The sequence below is a fragment of the Tachyglossus aculeatus genome, unplaced genomic scaffold (assembly GCF_015852505.1).
Source record: "Tachyglossus aculeatus isolate mTacAcu1 unplaced genomic scaffold, mTacAcu1.pri scaffold_136_arrow_ctg1, whole genome shotgun sequence".
Classification (NCBI taxonomy): Eukaryota; Metazoa; Chordata; class Mammalia; order Monotremata; family Tachyglossidae; genus Tachyglossus; species Tachyglossus aculeatus.
The window spans coordinates 272349-295038 of record NW_024044863.1 but is presented as its reverse complement, the minus strand read 5'-3'; the positions used below and the strand labels follow the sequence as shown (position 1 = coordinate 295038).

Sequence of the window (22690 nt, the reverse complement as noted above, 5' to 3'; positions counted from 1 at the left end):
GGAAAGTACAATTTGGCAACAGATAGAGACAATCCCTACCCAACAACGGGCTCACAGTCTAGAAGGAGGAGACAGACAATAAAACAGAACGAGTAGACAGGCATCAATACCATCAAACTAAATAGAATTATAGATATATACACATCATTAATAAAATGAATATAATAATAAATATGTACCAATATACACAAGTGGGGTGGGGGGAAGGGGGTAGAGCAGAGGGAGGGAGTAGGGGTGATGGGGAGGGGAGGAGGAGCAGAGGAAAAGTGGGGGAGCTCAGTCTGGAAAGGTCTCCTGGAGGAGATGAGCTGTCAGTAGGACTTTGAAGAGGGGAAGAGAGCCAGTTTGGCTCTGCTCACAGTGCTCAATAATACCAACTTCATCATACTTTACCCAGTGCCTAGCACAGTGCTTGGTCCATTGTAATAATAATAATAATAATAACAATAATAATAATAATAATAATAATAATAACAACAATAATAATAATGTGCCAACACCAGGGTAGATACAAAGTAATCAGGTCAGACACTGTCCCTCTCCCACACGAAGCTCAGAGTCTAGTGTGATTGATAAATAACTGGGTTGGGTGATCTATCATTTCATACAAGCTCAAGGACTTTTTCCATCTGCAGGAAAGACTATAAGATCTGCCTTGTTCTGAGACCACAGCTCTTCATCTACACAATTCCTTCATCTCTGAGAGAGAAAAAAGTCTTGTCTAATTCAAATACCCAGAGGGTTATAGACTGTGACCCTTCTAGACCCTTCTAGACTGTAAGCCCATTGCTGGGTAGGGACCATCTCTATATGTTGCCAACTTGTACTTCCCAAGTGCTTAGTACAGTGCTCTGCACACAGTAAGTGCTCAATAAATACGATTGAATTGAATGAATGAATGAAAAGGATATCACTCTTTTCTTTCTAGTGAAGGACCTGTGGATCTCACAGTAATAGAAAATTAGCCAAAGAAAGGTGAGGGACATATTTCACAAAATAAAAATCTAAACTAATTAATTGTTTCCCTTTGCTTCCAACCTACAGGGACATCAATAAATCAATCATTCAACATTATTTATTAAGCATTTACAAGGATAGTTGATTACACATTTCAGAATAGGCCACTATAATTCTATATTGTCTCTTCAAGGTTCTTTGCAAAGAGACCGAGAGGGTAAAGGGCACTTTCCCCCAATATTCAGTCACCGGGCTCCAATTATATAAAAGCACTGCCACATTTTAAACCTATACCACCCACCCTCTTTTCAAACTCCATGCACTCAAATGCAACTTAAATTTCTAAAGTGAAAATGAAGGACATACTGCCGATTCCTCAGAATTTCAGAACACTCCTGTTCCTGTGAACCTGTCTCTCTGTGAGAGCCTGGCTTTCAATTCCATGGGCTGGAAATCTAGTTCATTCTGGATTTTCCCCCTTCAGACCATCCTAGGCTCACGGAGCTCTGCCCATCCATTTCCAGAGATCCTAGTACAATACCAGTCTCCTCAAGCCCTTTCGGTTCCCTTTCTTCACCCCCGTCCTCAGTCCCACAGCACTTATGGACGTGTCCCTAGTTTATTTATTTATATTAATGTCTGTCTTTCCTGCTAAACTGTAAGCTCACTGTGGGCAAGGAATGTGTCTGTCATATTGTTAAATTGTAGTCTCCCACGTGCTTAGTACAGTGCTCTGCACACGATAAACGCTCAACAAATATGGTTGACTGATTTCCCCTCTTATTTGTTGCTTGTTGTTTCTTATACCAGTGGAGAAGAAACGTGGCCCAGTGAATAGAGCATAGGCTTGGGAGCCAGAGGACCTGGGTTTTAATCCTGGTTCAGCCACTTTCTGCTGTGTGACTTTGGACAAGTCGCTTCACTTGTCTTTGCCACCATTACTTTAACTGTAAAATGGGGATTAAGACTAAGCCCCACGTGGGACATGGACCGTGACCAACCTGATCATCTTGTTTATACCCAGCGCTTAGTACAGTGCTTGGTACATTGTAAGTGCGTAACAAATATCATTTAAAAAGTATCAAAGTGAACACTAAACTTTCTCTCCCTTTTTGGGATGGATGCTGAATTGTACTTTTCAAGTTCTTAGTACAGTGTTCTGCACAGAGTAAGCGCTCAATAAATAGGATTGAATGAAATGGTAGTTAGCACCTCCTTTCACTCATGAGTCACAATTCTGCTCATTCAGATTTCACTCTAGGGACTTTTCATAATGAGCATTGTTAATTTCCGTTCTTTCTTCGTGAAGGGCAAACTCCAGGGATCAGTTCAGAAACAGATATAAATGCTTCTGTATTGTTCTAACTGGGAAGCCATTGTGACAATGTCTTCTTTTACATGGATGTTGCCGAAATTCTGAAGAGTTGGCAGTAAGTCCTTCATTTTCAGATTACCTAATTTAGAAATTTACGTAGCATTTGAGTGCAGAGAGTTTGAAGAGAGGGTGAGTGGTATAGGTCTAACATGTGGCAGTGCTTTTATATAATTGCAATCTGGAAAAAAAAAAGATTGCCTGGCTGTAGTTACAATTATTTTTCATTTTTCCCAATTTTGTCAGTTACTTATCAGCCTGGAATATGAATCAAGGTTTAGAATATCAGCAATTCCAGAATAACACCTAAAATCTTATATTAACATTTCAATTAATAATAATGATGGCATTTATTAAGCACTTACTATGTGCAAAGCACTATTCTAAATGTTGGGGAGGTTACAAAGTGATCAGGTTGTACCATGGGGGGATCACAGTCTTAATCCCCATTTTACAGATGAGGTAACTGAGGCACAGAGAAGTGAAGTGACTTGCCCAAAGTCACACAGCTTGCACCCTACCTACTAGGCTAAGTGTTAAATATAGAGACAAAAAGTATACATGAATTCTGCAAAAGCACATGATGATTTCATATCAAATTATCTTTAAATATTAGTGAAGACATTTCTTCTGACATTTGATGACAATTGTCAAGGATAGGTATAACATATAGTTACAAGAAGGAAATCTTTGCTATACTGACAGTCTAGTTGCATCCTCTGAAAAATTCAAAGGATTCTTGAGTGTTTCCCCTTCCCTGTCTTTTTCTGTCTCTCTGATTTTTTAATGATATTTGTTAAGCGCTTACTATGCTCCTGGTACTGTACTGAGCACTGGAGTAGATTTATGATAATCAGGTTATATACAGACCCTGTCTTACAGGGGGCTCAAAGTCTAACTCTCTATTTTACAAATGAGGTAACTGAGGCACAGAGAAGTTAAGTGACCTTCCCAACGTCATATATCAGACAAGTGGCTGAGCCAGGGTTAGAACCCAGTTCCTTCTGACCCCCCAGACCCATGCTCAATCCACTAGGGAATACTGCTTCTCCTGAATGTCCCTTTTCTTTCCCCCACAATTTTAAGGCATTTCTTCGATCTCTCTTTTGGTTCTCCCTTTTTGATTCTCATATTTTGATTACTTTCCTGTCCTATTTCTTTCACCACCCTCCATCTTCTTCCATATCTTTCCTCCATTTTTCACCACTCCCTCCATTTCTCTGGTTAGCCCTGACAAACCCTCAGGCATTCAGAAGACAGCAACTCCTCATATTCCCATGCCCAGCTCCACACACACACGCACACACACACACACACACACACACACACACACACACACACACACACACACACACACACACACAGCAATCCCATACTCACAATCCCTCCAACTTCCCCTTTGATGGGTCTTTCGAAGGCAGAAGCGAAGTGGAGACTGGAAACTCTTGCATTTCGGTTTGAGCATCCGAAGCAAAATTAGCAACATGGAGCATGGCCAACATACTATAACCAGGCTAACGGGAGTCTTCAAAACATCCCACTTCCCCATCCTCCCTTGACCTGGCCTGCTGGAGGAACCAACCTGGCCAGTTTCACAGCTATCCTTCACATTCCCCCTAACTGGGAAATTCCATGACTCCCTGATGGCTCCTTCATCAAACTCTCTCTCTCTCCAGAAGCTCTGGATTTCATTCATTCATTCATTCAATCGTATTTATTGAGCGCTTACAGTGTGCAGAGCACTGTATTAAGCGCTTGGGAAGTCCAAGTTGGCAACATATAGAGACGGTCCCTACCCAACAGCGGGCTCACAGTCTAGGAGGGGGAGACAGACAACAAAACAAAACACATTAACAAAATAAAAGAAATAGATTAAATATGTACAAATAAATAAATAAATGGAGTAATAAATACTTACAAATATATATACATATATACAGGTGTTGTGGGGAGGGGAAGGAGGTAAGGCGGGGGGAATGGGATTCTTACCCTGACCTCCTCCTTACCTGCTATTTCAAACTTTAAAAATCACCCCCATCCCCTGCACAATTAGTTGCTATGGGTCAGAATTGAGGCTTCTAGCAAATATAGAAAACTTGGAACTAGAAGGTGGGTGTCCTAAGTCACGGCATGATCCATAAAGTAGAAACAGTGGGTTAGGAAACTGGTAGACTGCAGACTTATTTAGAAAATGATCATTTTCATTCATTCATTCAATCGTATTTATTGAGCGCTTCCTGTGTGCAGAGCACTGTACTAAGAGCTTGGGAAGTATAAGTCGGCAATATATAGAGACAGTCCCTACCCAGCAGCTATCTCACAGTCTAGAATGGGGAGACAGACAACGAAACAAAACATATTAACAAAATAAAATAAATAGAATAGATATGTACAAGTAAAATAGAGAAATAAATACGTACAAACATATATACATGTGCTGTGGGGTAGCGGAGAGGGAATTCGAACCCAGGTCCTTCCGACTAGCCACTAGGCCTCTCAGTTTCTCCTTCTGCTTCTCTCTCCATGGGGCTGGGTTACACTGGGATATTTGCTCTTGACGGGCAGCTTGTTCAGGTAGTTGTAGGTTTTACTCTTTTCAATGGGGCAGTTGATGCCGCTCTTACAGCCGTCGGGCTCGGGGATGGGGAAGGGCACCAAGACGCCAAGCACCAGGCCGTGAACCAACGCCGTGCTGTTCTGAGACTGGGTGTTGCTGGTGAAGGTGACGTTGACGCTGTAGAACTCCCCTTTGTGGAGCTGGATCATCTAAAAGATCGTCTAATCATTTGCTCACGTGCTACTTACAGGAGGTCCTAAAATGCTTTGTTTATTTTTTAACATGGCTGGGTCTTCACTAGGTAGTTTTGTAATTAGTTGAGTTCCTCAAAGTGCTTAGGAGTTATCAAGAACATATTCAGTCAATCAGTCAATTGTATTTATTGAACAGTTACTGTGTGTACTAAGCACTTGAGAGAGTATAATACAACAATATACAGATACATTCCCTCCCCACAGTGTGCTTACAGCAACTCCCTGCAATAGTTACAATTAAGGAGCACAAGACCATGAGAATTGTCACACTGCATCAGATCATTGATTGGTCCAGCCTGATATTCTGTCTCCAAAAGTGGCAACGAAGCTCATTTGGAGGAATTGTAATAAGACTATCCTTGCTCAATGTTAGTTATATATTCTATAGCTCTAAGAACCCAGGCCCTTCCATCTATATATGGACTTAACCTTTCTTGAGTCTTTTATCATGCTTATCTTTCTAATAATTAATAATGAACCTACCATCTGTGACAGTATCCAACGGGCAACATTATGTTATGCTGCTTTTCTTTTCTTGTTCTTTTACTTTATTTGTTTGTACTTGGTAGTAAGGGATTGAAACAAGGTGCTACTATCACTAGAGAATCACAATATAATTTTTTTCAAGGAGAGGATCTGGGGGATGAGTTTTAAGACCTTTAGATCTAGAGAAGCGAGAAGCAAGATGATTGAGTGGATAGCTTGGGAGTCAGAAGGATGAAGGTTCTAATCCCAGCTTGGGCACTTGTCTGACGTGTGACCTTGGGCAAGTCACTTATGTTTTCTGCATCTCAGTTACCTTATCTGTAAAATGGGAATTAAAACTTAGAGCCCCATGTGGGACTTCGACTGTGTCCAACCTGATAAGCTTGTACCTACTCCAGCACTTAGTACAATGCCTAGCCCAAAGTAAGCATTTGATAAATGTGTTACAAACAAAAAAGAAGGGGGGTCCTTTCTTTTAGGAAAATACAGAGCTTCAAGTTGCAAAACTGCTTGAGGGAGAGAATGTTAGCCCTCAACCCTGGTCCTGAATTTTCTCCCCTCAACCCAATCATCAAATCAGAGAGCGTTAGGGTCTGTCTGGCTTCTCCTTAGCTTGTATTCAGGTACATTATCTCTCGTGAGAAGTAGGATTCCCATCAAAGCAACCCAAGGTATTTCAAGGTATTGGTAGGGGGATCATGAAAGGAAATCAAAACCATTTTTTCCATCTTCATTTTTTATTTATTTCTATTTACTTCAGTGAATGTCGATCCAAAAACTTATATCTTGCCTGGACTAATGCATCAACCTCCTGGCTGACCTCCCTGATCCTGACTCTCTCGTCTCCGGTCCATACTTCACTCTGCTGCCTGGATCATTTTTCTGAAAATAATGTTCAGTCCACATTTTCCCTCCATTCGAAAGTCTCCAATGGTTGACCATCTACCTCAGCATCAAACAGAAACCCCTTACCATCGGTTTTAGCACACTCCATCAGCTCTCTCCCTCCTATCTTATCTCGGTGCTCTCCTATTACAACCCAATCTGGACACTTCACTCCTCCAATGCCAACCCACTCTCTGTACCTCAGTCTTGTCTATCTCACTGTCAATTCCTTACCCACATCCTTCTGGTGACCTAGATCTTCCACCCACTTTCATATCTGATAGACACCTGTCTCTTCACCTTGAAAGCACTACTAAAATCAAATCTCCTCCAAGAGTCCTTCCCCAACTAAGCCCTCCCTTCCCTTTCTAAGGCCTCCCTTCTGCATTCTCTATGCTCCTTAAGCCCTTTGATATTCACTCCTCCCCCAGGCTCTCAGCACTCATGGACTTTGCCCCCCTTAATTTACTTTAATATCTGTCTTCACTTCCACTCTGTAAGCTTCTTTTGGGCAGGGCAGTTGACCTACTCTTTAGTGTTGTACTCTCCCAAGTACTTTGTACAGTGCTCTGCACACAATAACTGCTCGATAAATACCACTGATTGTTTGAACCCAGTCCCCAAGAAAAATGTCTAGTGACAATTGCACTTCTGTGACAGACTTTATTCTCTTGGGTTCACAGATCGTCGAGAGCATCAAGGCTTCCTCTTTGTGTTCTTTTTAATAATCTTCATTTTCACCTTGTTAGGCAACCTGGGTCTGATTGTGCTAATTCGACTAAATTCTAGCCTTCACACACCCATGTATTTCTTCCTCACTAACTTAGCATTTGTAGACCTGTGGTATTCTTCCAACGCAACCCCTAAGATGCTGTCTAACTTCTTGTCAGAGAAGAAGACCATCTCCTTTGCCGGTTGTTTCATCCAATGCTACATTTTCATTGCTCTGCTCCTTACGGAGTTTTAAATGTTGGCAGCAATGGCATATGATCGCTATATGGCTATCTGTCACCCTCTACGTGACAGATCAAAATGTCCAGGAGGGTCTGCACCTGCCTCATCACTTTCCCTTATGTATATGGCTTCTCCGATGGCCTATTCCAAGCAGTCACGACATTCAGATTGTCCTTTTGCGGATCCAACGTCATCAACCATTTTTACTGTGCCGACCCGCCTCTCATAAAGCTGTCTCACTCTGATACCCACTTCAAAGAAAATGCCATGCACCTCTCTGCAGGATTTAACCTCTCCAACTCCCTCACGATCATCATCCTGTCTTACATCTTCATTCTCACAGCAATCCTCAAGATTCGGTCTTCTGAGGGAAGGAGTAAAGCATTTTCAACCTGTGGATCCCACATGATGGGTGTCACTTTATTTTACGGGTCACTCTTCTGCATGTATGTGAGACCTGTGAAGGATCAATCTATGGAGCAGTCCAAGATAATAGCTGTTTTCTATACATTTCTGTGTCCGATGTTGAATCCTTTGATCTACAGTCTGAGGAACAAAGATGTAAAAGCGGCCTTGAGGAAACTGGTAAATAAAAGGGCAATACTTCCATTTTACAATAAATTGTAACCTCTAAACCCTGGTCTCTTTGGTCCCCAGGAGTACATTCAGTATCTCAAATAGGATTTTCACACATAGTAAAGAAATTGAGTTTCCTGGATGACCTATCTTTAGGACATTAGGAGAGGAATATCTCCATCACACCCAGGAGCCACTAAACAATTCCCTGATGTTTCCCCCAAAAATCGACATGGGAAATGATTTTTTCAGTGCTTACACCCACATAGTCCTTCATTTGAACTTTAAATGCAGGTGAGACTTGAAATACAAGTCTCCCAGAGAAATCTGGGAAGTAGCATGGCCTAGTGTAAAGAGCACAGGCCTGAGAGTCCAAGGACCTGGGTTTGAATCCCGACTCTGCCACTTGTCTTCTGTGTGACCTTAGGCTAGTCACTGAATTTCTCTGTGCCTCAGTTGCCTTATCTGTAACATGGGGATTAAGACCGTTAGTCCCGTGTGGGACACGGACTGTGTTCATGAACCGAACTGATATCTAGCCCAGCACTTAGTCCAGTGCTTGCCACATGCAAAGTGCTTAACAAACACCATCAAAAAAATTAAAAGGACTGGTTTGTTCAAACATCATGAATATGTAGCTTTCAATAAAAATAATAACAGTTGTAGCATTTTTAAAGCATGCATTATGTTCCACATACTGTACTAAGCACTGGGATAGATGCATCAGCACTGTCAGACTACCCACAAGTTTGACTGAAAGCAACAGTGACTTTATCTCCAAAGGAGGGCAAGGTGGAAGTTGACCCATTGTATTCTGAATTTGAGTTCTAAGCAATGCTATATTGGGCTGTACCAACGGTCCCCCAGCCTTCCATTCTGCCTCTGTCCATGACCCACCACCCAAAGGAGTATGGTAGGCAGGGTGACTGCCCTTTATTTTTATTTTAGTGTTTTTTGTTAAGCACTTACTATGTGCCAGGCATTGTTCTAAGCTCTGGGGTTGATAGATATAAGGTAATCAGGTCAGGCACAGTCCATGTCCCCCATCGGGCTAACAGTCTTAATCCCCATTTTACAGATGAGGTAACTGAGGCACAGAGAAGTTAGGTGACTTGCCTAAGGTCACACAGCAGGCACGTAGTAGAGCGGGGATTAGAACCCAGGCCCTTCTTAATCTCAGGCCCGTGCTCTAACCATTACGCCCACTACTTCTTGAAATCCATCTTCATGGTTAGGAATGTTCTTTGAATATCCTTAATTTTCCCTCTAATAACCTATCATCGTTCTCTTCCCTATGAATTTGTTAACACCTGAAAGAGCCTGAACAGCTGAGAGTGTTGACTTAGAAGTTTCACTATGAACTCTCCCAGGTAATGCATTTAGGAAAACAAATCAAAGCTTTAGAACAAAATCCTTAATCGTCAAGCTTCTAGGGTAAACAATTTCAAAACCTTACCTCACTGGTTCTATTTTATATTTCTTCAGTTATATTTGTTATTAGAGAATCAGCGTGGCTCAGTGGAAAGAGCATGGGCTTTGGAGTCAGAGGTCATGGGTTCAAATCCCAGCTCTGCCAATTGTCAGCTGTTTGACTTTGGGCAATTCACTTCACTTCTCTGTGCCTCGGTTACCCCATCTGTAAAGTGGAGATTAATACTGTGATCCCCCCGTGGGACAGCCCGATCACCTTGTAACCTCCTCAGCACTTAGAACAGTAATTGGACCATCAAGCAAAAACTCCTCACTCTCGACTTCAAGGCTGTCCATCCCTTCGCCCCCTCCTACCTCACCTCCCTTCTCTCCTTCTCCAGCCCAGCCCACACCCTCTGCTCCTCTGCCACTAACTTCCTCACTGTACCTCATTCTTGCCTGTCCTGCCATTGACCCCCTGGCCTGGAATGCCCTCCCTCCACACATCCACCAAGGTAACTCTCTTCCTCCGTTCAAAGCCCTACTGAGAGCTCACCTCCTCCAAGGGGCCTTCCCAGACTGAGCCCCCTTTTTCCTCTCCTCCTCTACATCCCCTGCCCTACCTCCTTCCCCTCCCCATAGCACCTGTATAAATGTTTGTATAGATTAATCACTCTATTCATTTTATTTGTACATTTTACTATTCTGTTTAGTTTGTTAATGATGTGTGTTTAGCTTTAATTCTATTTGTTCTGACAACTTGATACCTGTCTACATGTTTTGTTTTGTTGTCTGTCTCCCCCTTCTAGACTGTGAGCCCGTTGTTGGGTAGGGACCGTCTCTATATGTTGCCGACTTGAACTTCCCAAGTGCTTAGTACAGTGCTCTGCACACAGTAAGCACTCAATAAATAAGATTGAGTGAATGAAAGGTCGTGTGTTCAAATCCCAGTTCTGCCAATTGTCAGCTCAATAAATACGATTGAATGAATGAATGAATGCTTTGCTCATAGTAAGTGCTTAATAAATGCCATCTTTTTTTTTATCTTCACTGAACTGCTCCAGTTTCTCCCCTATAAAATGTTAGGGGTTTGATCCAAACCAAATACTTTGGGCAGATTATATCCAAGTTGTGAATGTCAATACACCTACTAATACATTCCCTGAACAGACTGACTTTCCCAATAATACTACTGCATTACTGATCCAGAGACAAATATGGTCATTTAGGACCATGAGTATTTTCACGCGATTCTTGTGCCTATGCTAGGAGATTTTGCTTAAATGCATTACTTTTGTAACTGGAAAGAGGTCTTTGGTGTATGTCCTGTTGCTATGGGGCAGTGCTGAAAGCAGAGAACTAAGAAATACTAGGAGGTTTTGATTCACAGTTTTGTGTTTGGATTAAATTAAAGCCCATTAGTGCAAATCTACTGCATATTTCATGAAATAAAAGTCCTGTCAATCAATCATCAATCAATGGTATTTATTGAGCATTTACTGTGTGCAGAGCACTGCACTATGTGCTTGGGAGAGTACAATAAAATAGAGTTGGTAGTTGCTATCCCCGCCAAAAGGATGTGATTCAACATGAAAGCACCCAATTGTATCATGAAATTAAAAAGAAAAGTTTGCATAAATTAGGGTGAAGGACACATGATATCACACTAATTTGCACTACAATCCTTCATTTCAAGATCGTTTGATTCTACCACTTGATGTTTCTCAAGAGGGGTGTTTCAAGGAGTAACATTTTAATTGTTATTTCTTTTTCCCTGGGTAAACTGAAGAAATCCTTCAGGGACTTGGTCAGTGAATTATAAACCAAGTATAAATCCTCCATCATGAAACATACCTCCGACCTTCGGTGTCCCTGATAAAACCTTTTCCCTTCCCAGGTAGGTTTGTCAATTGCAAATCCAGATTAATGTTTCCATTTCTCTTCTCCAATATTGCTTTAGGTTGAATTGTAGTGATCGATAAAGAAGGAATGAGAGGAATGGAAGATGCTATGACAAAGGGATGAGTGAGTGAAGTTTTCATCTAGGCACTGTTCCTCTAACCTCTGTTGAAAACAAGTGTTTGAAGAATAATTGTGGTGTGGTTATAATCTTGTCATATTCACAGAGACCATTATTATGATTATCTTCATGTGATCTTGAATAATTTCGACTAAGTGTGTGAAGATTCTTTCCAATAATATCCACTCAACAAGTGCCTGTCCAAAGAGTTAGAAAGGATGTGCCCAAAAACTCACCAGTAAGCAGTTCCAAAGCTATAGATTTTTGCAAGACTTGAGAACTCCAACAGGGCTTTCATTTTTATTGTCTTGAGATACTTAGAAACAATGCATTTCTTGCCCAATTTAGTATTTACTGTTGGTGATTAAGAGAGAAAAGGTCCGGTTCCTGCTCTTAATAAGGTGATCAGATGTGCAATTTTATAACCAGGCAATTGGGTTTTCAGCTGCTCTGGTATCTGTCTGATGTGGATATGACACATGGGATGTGAGCCTCATACGGGACAGGGACTGTGTCTAACCTGATTATCTTTTAGCTACTCGTGTGGCCTAGTACAATCCTTGGTCCATGTTAAGAGCTCCAGGAAACTTAAATTCGTGACATGTCCCCAATATGAAAATATCTTTTCTTCTTGTCCAGGATTATGTTTGGTCCACCAAAATTGAATCAGAACTGTATATATGCCCCTCATTATATTAACCTCTCCATATCTAGGAGTTACTATTAAAAAAATAATCCAGGCAAGAAGACACAGAATAGATTTTGTTTAATTCAAGGGAATGATGGAATTAAATTATACACACATTCCCACCCAGTCCCTTAAATTGTGAGCCCCACTGGGGCAGGTCTAACCCGATAATCCTGTGTCTATATTAGCACTTAGTACAGTGCGTGACATGTAGTGTTTCATAAATTCCACTGTCATCATCATTACCTCCTTAGCCTTTAATAGATTTTGTTGTTTTCTTGACATTTTATTAGCAATCTAATAGTTTTGAGAGACAAACAGAGAAGAAAAGCAGTTAAGAGAGAAGTCTCATGAATGTGAGGGCAAGAAGAGAAGGGTCTGGGTGGAACCATTTTTGAGAAGAAAGGGAGAAGGGAACTTGTAAAAGATATGAGGAAGGACAGGAGGCAGAGGGAGAACAGAAGCCACCTAAATGGAGGCCACAGGCAAGAAAGAAGATAGTAAAGATTAGGAATAGGGATGAGAATGTGGAAACAGATAGTGTTCTCCCATGTGTGAGTAAATATAGCCCAATCCACAGGTTACAGTCTTGGCCTGTCATTTCTGGTCCACCAGTTTCCGCTGTTCTTTCCTCAAAAGGTCAGTGGAAGAAAAGTAAATCAAGGGGATTATTGTAGTCCTTTGGTAACCCTAGGTCAGTATCTTTGCACAACCAATTAAATAGTCATCTTTTAGCATCTAGCTAGAACTCCTCTCAGCTTCCAGGTGAAGAAATCATTAATGGGATAGGCCAAATCCTTTGAGAAATTCCACTGCCTCCCAAAAGCTGGGACATTTGGACAAGGCATGCTTCATCCATTCATTTTCTCCTCCACTCATTTAGGAAGGAATTTACTTCCCAGAAAATTAGGAGGCAGCTAAGAAAGTAACAGCTATAACAGCCTGACTGCTCAACACTGAATCTGACAGATCAGCCTTTGAGAGGTACTTCTCTATTTGAACTCTAGGTTGGTGGGGAAGGAGGGAAGTGAACAGAAGTCATGCGAAATTCTGAGTGGTGATTTGCTTAGATTTACTTACGACCAAGACTCTTCCTGGCTACAGAGCATGCTAACACTGATGGACTGAAGAAGGAGAGGGATGACATCTGAGTTTGATCCTGAATAGGTTTGATACAGAGGTTGGAGAGGGAGACACAATTAAAGGAAGGAAAATGAAAATAAGGAGAAGAGGACTGGGAAAAGAGCCACTGTTATCAGTGGAAATAACATTGCTCTGGAAGTCAAATGACCTGGTTCTAATTCCCACTCTGCTACTTGCCTGCTGCGTGACCTTGGGCAAGTCACTTAAATTTGCTGTGTCTCATATTTCTCAGCTGCAAAATGGGGATACAATGCCTCTTCTTCTACTCAGAGTGAGAGCTTTCTGTTTGACAGGAACCGTATCTGATCTGATTATCTTTCATCCACCCGAACACTTAAACAGTACTTGACATGAAGTAAAGACTTGGGAAATATCATAATTATCATTAACATTGAGCTAACTAGTGCCCTGTAAGTCTCAAGAACTAACACAGGCTGCAGGGATACTGACTTCTTCTCTGGGAATAGTTTAGCCTTAAGAGAAACCATTAACAATTCTAGCATCGGGAATTCTAGAATTCTACCTGTTCTGTCAGAAATCAGGCACAGCATGGAGAGAATTTCACTATAATGGTGGCGAGGATGTAGCAAGCCCTAGTGAGGTGACTTAATAACAATAATAATGATGATGGCATTTGTTAAGCGCTTACTATGTGCCTAACACTGTTCTCTCCTTAGCTTGTATTCAGGTACATTATCTCTCATGTGAAATAGGAGCCCCATTAAAGCATTGCAAGGTATTTCAAGGTTTTGGTAGGTGGATCATGATAGGAATTCACAACAATTTTTTTCTTCATTTTTGATTTATTTCTATTTACTTCAGTGAAAGTCGATCCAAGCACTTATATTCTGCCTGGACTGCTGCATCAACCACCTGGCTGACCTCCCTGCTCCTGACTCTCTTGCTTCCAGTCCACATTTCACTCTGCTGCCTGGATCATTTTTCTGCAAATAACATTCAGTCCACATCTTCCCTCCACTGGAAAGTCTCCAACAGTTGGCTATCTACCTCTGTATCAAACAGAAACCCCTTACTATCAGTTTTAGCACATTCCATCAGCTCTCTCTCTCTCCTACCTTATCTCGGTGATCCCCTATTGCAACCCAATCTGCACACTTTGCTCCTCCAGTGCCACTCGCTGTACCTCAATCTTGTATATCTCACAGCCAGTTCCTTTCCCACATTCTTTTGGTGGCCTAGACCTTCCACCCACTTTCGTATCTGATAGCCACCTGTCTCTTCACCTTCAAAGTACTACTAAAATCAAATCTCCTCCAAAAGTCCTTCACCTACCAAGTCCTCCCTTCTCATTCTAAGGCCTCCCTTCTGCATCGTCTATGCTCCTTAAGTTCTGTGATATTCACTCTTTCCATAGCCCTCCAGCACTGATGGACTTTATGCCCCTGTAATTTATTTTAATATCTGTCTTCCCTCCCGGTCTGTAAGCTTCTTTTGGGCATAGCGGTCTACCTACTCTTTTGTGTTATACTCTCCCAAGTACTTAGTACAGTGCTCTGCACACAATAACTGCTCAATACATACCACAGATTACTTAAACCTAGTCCCCAAGAAAAATGTCCAATGACAATTGCACTTCTGCGATAGACTTTATTCTTGTGGGTCTCACAGATCGTCCAGAGCTTCAAGGCTTCCTCTTTGTGCTATTTTTAATCATCTACTTTTTCACCTTGTTAAGTAACCTGGGTCTGATTGTGCTAATTCGACTAAATTCTAGCCTTCACACACCCATGTATTTCTTCCTCACTAACCTAGCACTTGTAGACCTGTGGTGTTCTACAACCACAACCCCCAAGATGCTGGCTAACTTCTTGTCAGAGAAGAAGACCATCTCCTTTGTCGGTTGTTTCATCCAATGCTACATTTTCATTGCTCTGTCCCTTACAGAGTTTTATATGCTGGCAGCAATGGCATATGATCGCTATATGGCTATCTGTCACCCTCTACATTATAGCATCAAAATGTCCAGTAGGGTCTGCACCCGCTTCATCACTTTCCCTTATGCATATGGCTTCTCCGATGGCCTATTCCAAGCAGTCACGACATTCAGATTGTCCTTTTGCGGATCCAATGTCATCAACCATTTTTACTGTGCCGACCCGCCTCTCATAAAGCTGTCTCACTCTGATACCCAATTCAAAGAAAATGCCATGCACCTCTCTGCTGGGTTTAACCTCTCCAACTCCCTCACGATCATCATCCTGTCTTACTACTTCATTCTCACAACAGTCCTCAAGATTCAGTCTTCTAAGGGAAGGAGTAAAGCATTTTCAACCTGCAGATCCCACATGATGGGTGTCACTTTATTTTACGGGTCACTCTTCTGCATGTATGTGAGACCTGTGAAGGATCAATCTGTGGAGCAGTCCAAGATAATAGCTGTTTTCTATACACTTGTGTGTCCGATGTTGAATCCTTTGATCTACAGTCTGAGGAACAAAGATGTAAAAGCGGCCTTGAGGAAACTGGTAAATAAAAGGGCAATACTTCCATTTTACAATAAATCGTAACCTCTAAACCCTGTTTCCTCTCTTTGGTCCCCAGGAGTACAGTCAGGATCTCGAATAGGATTTTCACACATAGAAAAGAAACTGAGTTTCCTGGATGACCTATCTATAGGACATTAGGAGAGGAATATCTCCATCACACCCAGGAGCCACTAAACAATTCTCTGATGTTTCCCCCAGAAATTGATAAGGGAAATGATTTTTTCAGTGATTACAGCCCACATAGTCCTTCATTTGAACTGTAAGTGCAGGTGAGATGAAATACAAGTCTCCCAGAGAAATCTGGAAAGCAGCATGGTCTAGTGTGAAGAGCACAGGCCTGGGTGTCAGAGAACCTGGGTTCGAATACCAACTCTGTCACTTGTCTGCTGTGTGACCTTAGGCTAGTCACTGAATTTCTCTGTGCCTCAGTTGCCTTATCTGTAACATGGGGATTAATACCATTAGTCCCATGTGGGACATAGATTGGATTCAACCTGATCAATTAAATATCTAGCCCAGCACTTAGTCCAGTGCCTGCCACATACAAAGTGTTTAATAAACACCCCCCCACAAAAGTTAAAAGGATTGGTTTGTTCAAACGTCATGAATATGTAGTTTTCAATAATAATAATGATAACAATTGTGGCATTTTTAAAGCACCTATTATGTTCCACGTACTGTACTAAACACTGGGATAGATGCATCAGCAGTGTCAGACTACCCACAAGTTTGACTGAAAGCAACAGTGACTTTATCGTCAAAGGCAGGGCAAGGTGGAAGTTGACCTGTTAATTTTTTTAATTTGGGTCCTAAGCAATGCCATAATGGGCCACACTAATGGTCCCCCAACCTTCCATTCTGCCTCTGTCCATGACCCACCACCCAAAGGGGTTTGGTAGGCAGGGTGGCTGCCCTTCTTTTTTTATTTTAGTGGATTTTGTTAAGCACTTACTATGTGCCAGGCACTGTTCTAAGTGCTGAGGTAGACAGATACAAGGTAATCAGGTAGAACACAGTCCATGTCCCCCATGGGGATTACAGTCTTAATCCTAATTTTAAAGATGATATAACTGAGGCACAGCAAAGATAAGTGATTTGCCTAAGGTCACACAGCAGTCAAGTGGCAGAGCTGGGATTAGACCTCAGGTCCTTCTGAATGCTGGGCCACACTGCTTCTTGAAATCCATCTTCATGGTTAGGAAGGTTCTTTGAAGATCTTTAATTTTCCCTTTAATAACCTATCATGGTTCTCTTCCCTATGAATTTGTTAACATCATAAAGAGTCCGAATAGCTGAGGGGGTTGACTTAGAAGTTTCAGTATGAACTCTCCCAGGTAATGCATTTAGGAAAACAAATCCAAGCTTTAGAACAAAATCCTCAAGAGTTAAGCTTTTAGGGTAAACAATTTCAAAACTTACATCACTGGTTCTATTTTATATTTCTTTAATTATATTTGTTATGTTTCACTGTACTCCTCCAGTTTCTCCGCTTTTGAAATGTTAGGGATCTGATCAAAACCAAATACTGTGGGCAGATTATATCCAAGTTGTGAATGTCAGTACACCTACAAATACACTCCCTGAACAGACTGACTTTCCCAATAATACTACTGCATTACTGATCCAGAGTCAAATATGGTCATTTGGTACCATGAGTATTTTCATATGATTCTTGTGCCTAGCCTTGGTCATTTTACTTAAATGGATTACTTTTACAACTGGAAGTGGTCATTGGTATATGTCCTGTTTCTATGGGGCAGTGCCAAAAGCAGACGACTAAGAAACACTAGGAGCTGTTGATTCATAATTATGTGCTTGGATTAAAGTAAAACCTGATAGTGCAAATCACTGCATATCTAATAAAATAAAAGTCCTATCAGTCAATCAATCAATGGTATTTATTGAGCACTTACCATGTGCACGGCACTGCAACAAGTGCTTGGGAGAGTGCAATACAATAGGGTTGGTAGATCCTATCCCTGCCACAAGGATGTGAAAAAGCATTAAAGCATTAAAACACCAATTGTATCATGAAATTAAAAAAAGTTCATGTAAAGTGGGGAGAAAAACACATGATATCACACTAATTGGCATTCCAATCCCTCATTTCAAGATACACTCTACCAAGTAATATTTCTCAAGAGAGGTGTTTCAAGGAGTAACATTTTAATTGTTATGTCTTTTTCCCTGGGCAAACTGAAGAAGTCCTTCAGGGACTTGGCCGGTGAATTATAAACAAAGTATAAATCCTCCATCATGAAACATACCACGACCTTCGGTGTCCCTGAGAAAATCTTTTTCCTGCCCAGGTATGTTTGACAATTGCAAATCCAGATTAATGTTTCCATTTCTCTTCTCCAATATTGGTTTAGGTTGAATTGTAGTGATCGATAAAAAAGGAATGAGAGGAATGGAAAATGATATGACAAAGGGATGAGTGAGTGAAGTTTTCATCTAGGCATTATTCTGCTAACCTCAGTTGAAAACATGTGGCTGAAGAATAAATGTGGTGCAGTTGTAATCTTGTCATATTCACAGAGACCATTATTATGATCATCTTCATGTAATCCTGAATTATTTTGACAATGTGAAGAGTCTTTCCAATAATATCCCCTCAACAAGTGCCTGTCCAAAGCGTTAGAAAGGATGTGCTCAAAAACGTACCCGTATGTAGTTCATTCATTCATTCATTCAATCGTATTTACTGAGCGCTTACTCTGTGCAGAGCACTGTACTAAGCACTTGGGAAGTACAAGTTGGCAACATATAGAGACGGTCCCTACCCAACAGCGGGCTCACAGTCTAGAAGGGGGAGACAGACAACAAAACGAAACATATCAACAAAATAAAATAAATAGAATAAATATGTACAAGTAAAATAAATAGAGTATTAAATATGTACAAATATATATATATATATATTTGTACATATTTATATATATATATATACACATATAGCAGGTGCTGTGGGGAGAGGAAGGAGGTAAGGTGGGGGGCATGGGAAGGGGGAGGATGGCGAGAGGAAGGAGGGGGCTCAGTCTGGGAAGGCCTCCTGGAGGAGGGGAGCTCTCAGTAGGGCTTTGAAGGGAGGAAGAGAGCTCTAGTTCTAAAGCTACAGATTTTTGCAAGACATGAGAACTCCAACAGGACTTAGAGCCCACTGTTGGGTAGGGACTGTCTCTATACGTTGCCAACTTGTACTTCCCAAGTGCTTAGTACAGTGCTCTGCACACAGTAAGTGCTCAATAAATACGATTGATGATGATGATGATTTTTATTGTCTTGAAATACGTGGAAACAATGTATTTCTTGCCAAATGCAGTATTTACTCTAGGTGATTAAGAGAGAAATGATCCGGGTCCTGTTCTTAATAAGGTGATCAGATATCCAATTTTATAACCAGACAGTGAGGTTTTCAGCCGCTCTGGTATCTGTCTGATGTGGATATGATACATGGGACGTGAGCCCCATATGGGACAGGGACTGTGTCTGACTTGATTATCTTGTATCTACTCCAGTGCCTAGTAAAATCCTTGGCCCACATTAAGAGCTCGAGTAACCTTAAATTCAATGTCCGCAATATAAAAATGTCTTCTCTTCGTGTCCATGCATATGTTTGGTCCACAAAAATTGAATCAATATTGTATATATACCAATCTGATCATGGTATTGCTCTACCTCATTATGTTAACAGAGTTGTATTATGTTATTATTATTATTATGTTAACAGAATTGTATATATACCAATCTGATCGTGGTATTGCTGTACCTCATTGTGTTAACTTTTTTTAAAAACCTAATTAACGACAAAAAGCAGTTACCCATCTCTAGGAGTTACTGTTTAAAAATAATCCAGGCAAGAAGTCACAGAATAGATTTTTTTTTAAAATTCAAGGGAATGATGGAATTAAAATATCCACATTGCCACCCAGTCCCTTAAATTGTGAGCCCCACCTGGGCAGGTCCTGGCACATAGTAAGTGCTTAACAAATACCATAAAAATAAGCCTAACCTGATAATCTTATATCTACCCTAGCATTTAGTACAGTGTGGGAAATGTAGTGTTTCATAAATTCCATTGTCATCATCATCACCTCCGTAGCCTTTAAACAGATTTTGTTGTTTGCTTGACATTTTATTAGAAATCTGTCTTGCGAAACAAACAGAGAAGCAGTTAAGAGAGCAATCTCATGAATGTGAGGACAAGAGGAGAAAGGTCTCGGAAGAACCATTTGTAAGAAGGAAGGGAGAAGGAAGCTTTAAAAATGTATGAGGAAGGACAGAAGGCAGAGGGAGAACAGAAGCCCTCTAAATAGAGGCCACAAGCAGGAAGGAAGATAGTAAAGATTAGAAAGAGGGATGAGAATGTGGAAACAGATAATGTTCTCCCGTGTGTGAGAAAATATAGCACAATCCACAGCTTACAGTCTTGGCCTGTCAGTTCTGGTCCACCAGTCTCTGCTGTTTTTTCCTCAAAAGGTCAGTGGAAGAAAAGTAAATCAAGGGGATTGTGGTAGTCCTTTGGTAACCCTAGGTCAGTATCCTTGCACAGCCGATTAAATAGTCATCTTTTAGCATCTTGCTAGAACTCCTCTCAGCTTCCAGGTGAAGAAATCATTAACGGAATAGGCCGAATCCATTGAGGAATTCCACAGCCTCCCAGAAGCTGGGACATTCAGACAACGCAAGTTTCATCCATTCCTTTTCTCCTCCACTCATTTAGGAAATAATTTACTTCCCAGAAAATGAGGAGGCAGCTAAGAAAGCAACAGCTGTAACAGCCTGACTGCTCAACACTGAATCTGACAGATCAGCCTTTGAGAGTCACTTCTCTACTTGACCTCTAGGTTTGGTGAGGAAAGAGGGAGGTGAAGAGAAGTCACGCTAATTGCTGAGTGGTGATTACCTTAGATTTACCTACGACCAAGGCTTTTCCTGGCTACAGAGCATGCTAACACTGATGGAAAGAAGAAGGAGAGGGATGACATCTGAGTTTGATCCTGAATCGGTTGGATACAGGGCTTGGAGAAGGAGAGAAAATTAAAGAAAGTAGAATCAATCAGTCAATCAATCAATCAATCATATTTATTGAGCACTTACTGTGTGCAGAGCACTGTACTAACCACTTGGGAAGTACAGGTTGGCAACATATAGAGACAGTCCCTACCCAACAGTGGGCTCACAGTCTAAAAGGGGGAGACAGAGAACAAAACCAAACATACTAACAAAATAAAATAAATAGAATAGATATGTACAAGTAAAATAAATAAATAAATAGAGTAGTAAATATGTACAAACACATATACATATATACAGGTGCTGTGGGGAAGGGAAGGAGGTAAGATGTGGGGATGGAGAGGGGGATGAGGGGCAGAAGAAGGAAAGGGCTTAGTCTGGGAAGGCCTCTTGGAGGAGGTGAGCTCTCAGTAGGGCCTCGAAGGGAGGAAGGGAGCTACCTTGGCAGATGGGCAGAGGGAGGGCATTCCAGGCCCGGGGGATGACGTGGGCCGGAGGTCGATGGCGGGAAAGGCGAGAACGAGGTACGGTGAGGAGATTAGCGGCAGAGGAGTGGAGGGTGCGGACTGGGCTGTAGAAGGAGAGAAGGGAGGTGAGGTAGGAGGGGGCGAGGGGATGGACAGCCTTGAAGTCCAGGGTGAGAAGTTTCTGCCTGATGCGCAGGTTGACTGGTAGCCACTGGAGATTTTTGAGAAGGGGAGTAACATGCCCAGAGCATTTCTGGACAAAGACAATCCGGGCAGCAGCATGAAGTATGGATTGAAGTGGGGAGAGACATGAGGATGGGAGATCAGAGAGAAGGCTGATGCAGTAGTCCAGACGGGATATGATGAGAGTTTGAACGAGAAGGGTAGCGGTATGGATGGAGAGGAAAGGGCAGATCTTGGCAATGTTGCGGAGCTGAGACTGGCAGGCTTTGGTGACGCTTGGATGTGAGGGGTGAATGAGAGAGCAGAGTCGAGGATGACACCAAGGATGCGGACTTGTAAGATGGGAAGGATGGTAGTGCCGTCAACAGAGATGGAAAAGTCAGGGAGAGGGCAGGGTTTGGGAGGGAAGACAAGGAGTTCAGTCTTGGACATGTTGAGTTTTAGGTGGCGGGCAGACATCCAGATGGAGATGTCCTGAAGGCAGGAGGAGATGCGAGCCTGGAGAGAGGGGGAGAGAGCAGGGGCAGAGATGTAGATCTGGGTGTCATCAGCGTAGAGATGACAGTTGAATCTGTGGGAGCAAATGAAGTCACCAAGGGAGTGCGTGTTGATTGAGAACAGAAGGGGACCAAGCACTGAACCTTGGGGAACCCCCACAGTAAGGGGATGGGAGGGGGAGGAGGAGCCTGCAAAAGAGACTGAGAAAGAACGACCGGAGAGATAAGAGGAGAACCAGGAGAGGACGGAGTCTGTGAAGCCAAGGTCAGATAGTGTGTTGAGGAGAAGGGGGTGGTCAACAGTGTCGAAGGCAGCTGAGAGGTCGAGGAGGACTAGGACTGAGTATGAGCCGTTGGATGTGGCAAGCAGGAGGTCATTGGTGACCTTTGAGAGGGCAGTTTCCGTGGAATGCAGGGGACGGAAGCCAGACTGAATATAATGTATAATATTATTCATATAATATCATTCATATAATATAGTATGAATGAATATAAGAAGAAGAAGACTGGGAAAAGAGTCACTGAGAAACAGCAGGGCTTAGTATGAACACATTGTTGGGTAGGGACCGTCTCTATATGCTGCCGATTTGTACTTCCCAAGTGCTTAGTATAGTGCTCTGCACATAGTAAGTGCTCAATAAATATGATTGAATGAATGAATAGTAATACTTATTGATTAATAGCAATATTTAGATTTTTTTCCCCACCTTAAATCATT

At 41.8% G+C, this 22690-nt stretch overlaps 1 pseudogene; it reads left to right on the top strand.

Annotated features, from left to right (window-relative positions):
* Window positions 1–7140: 7140 nt before the first annotated feature.
* On the top strand, window positions 7141–20595 carry LOC119922998 (annotated as a pseudogene).
* The last annotated feature ends 2095 nt before the right edge of the window (window positions 20596–22690 follow it).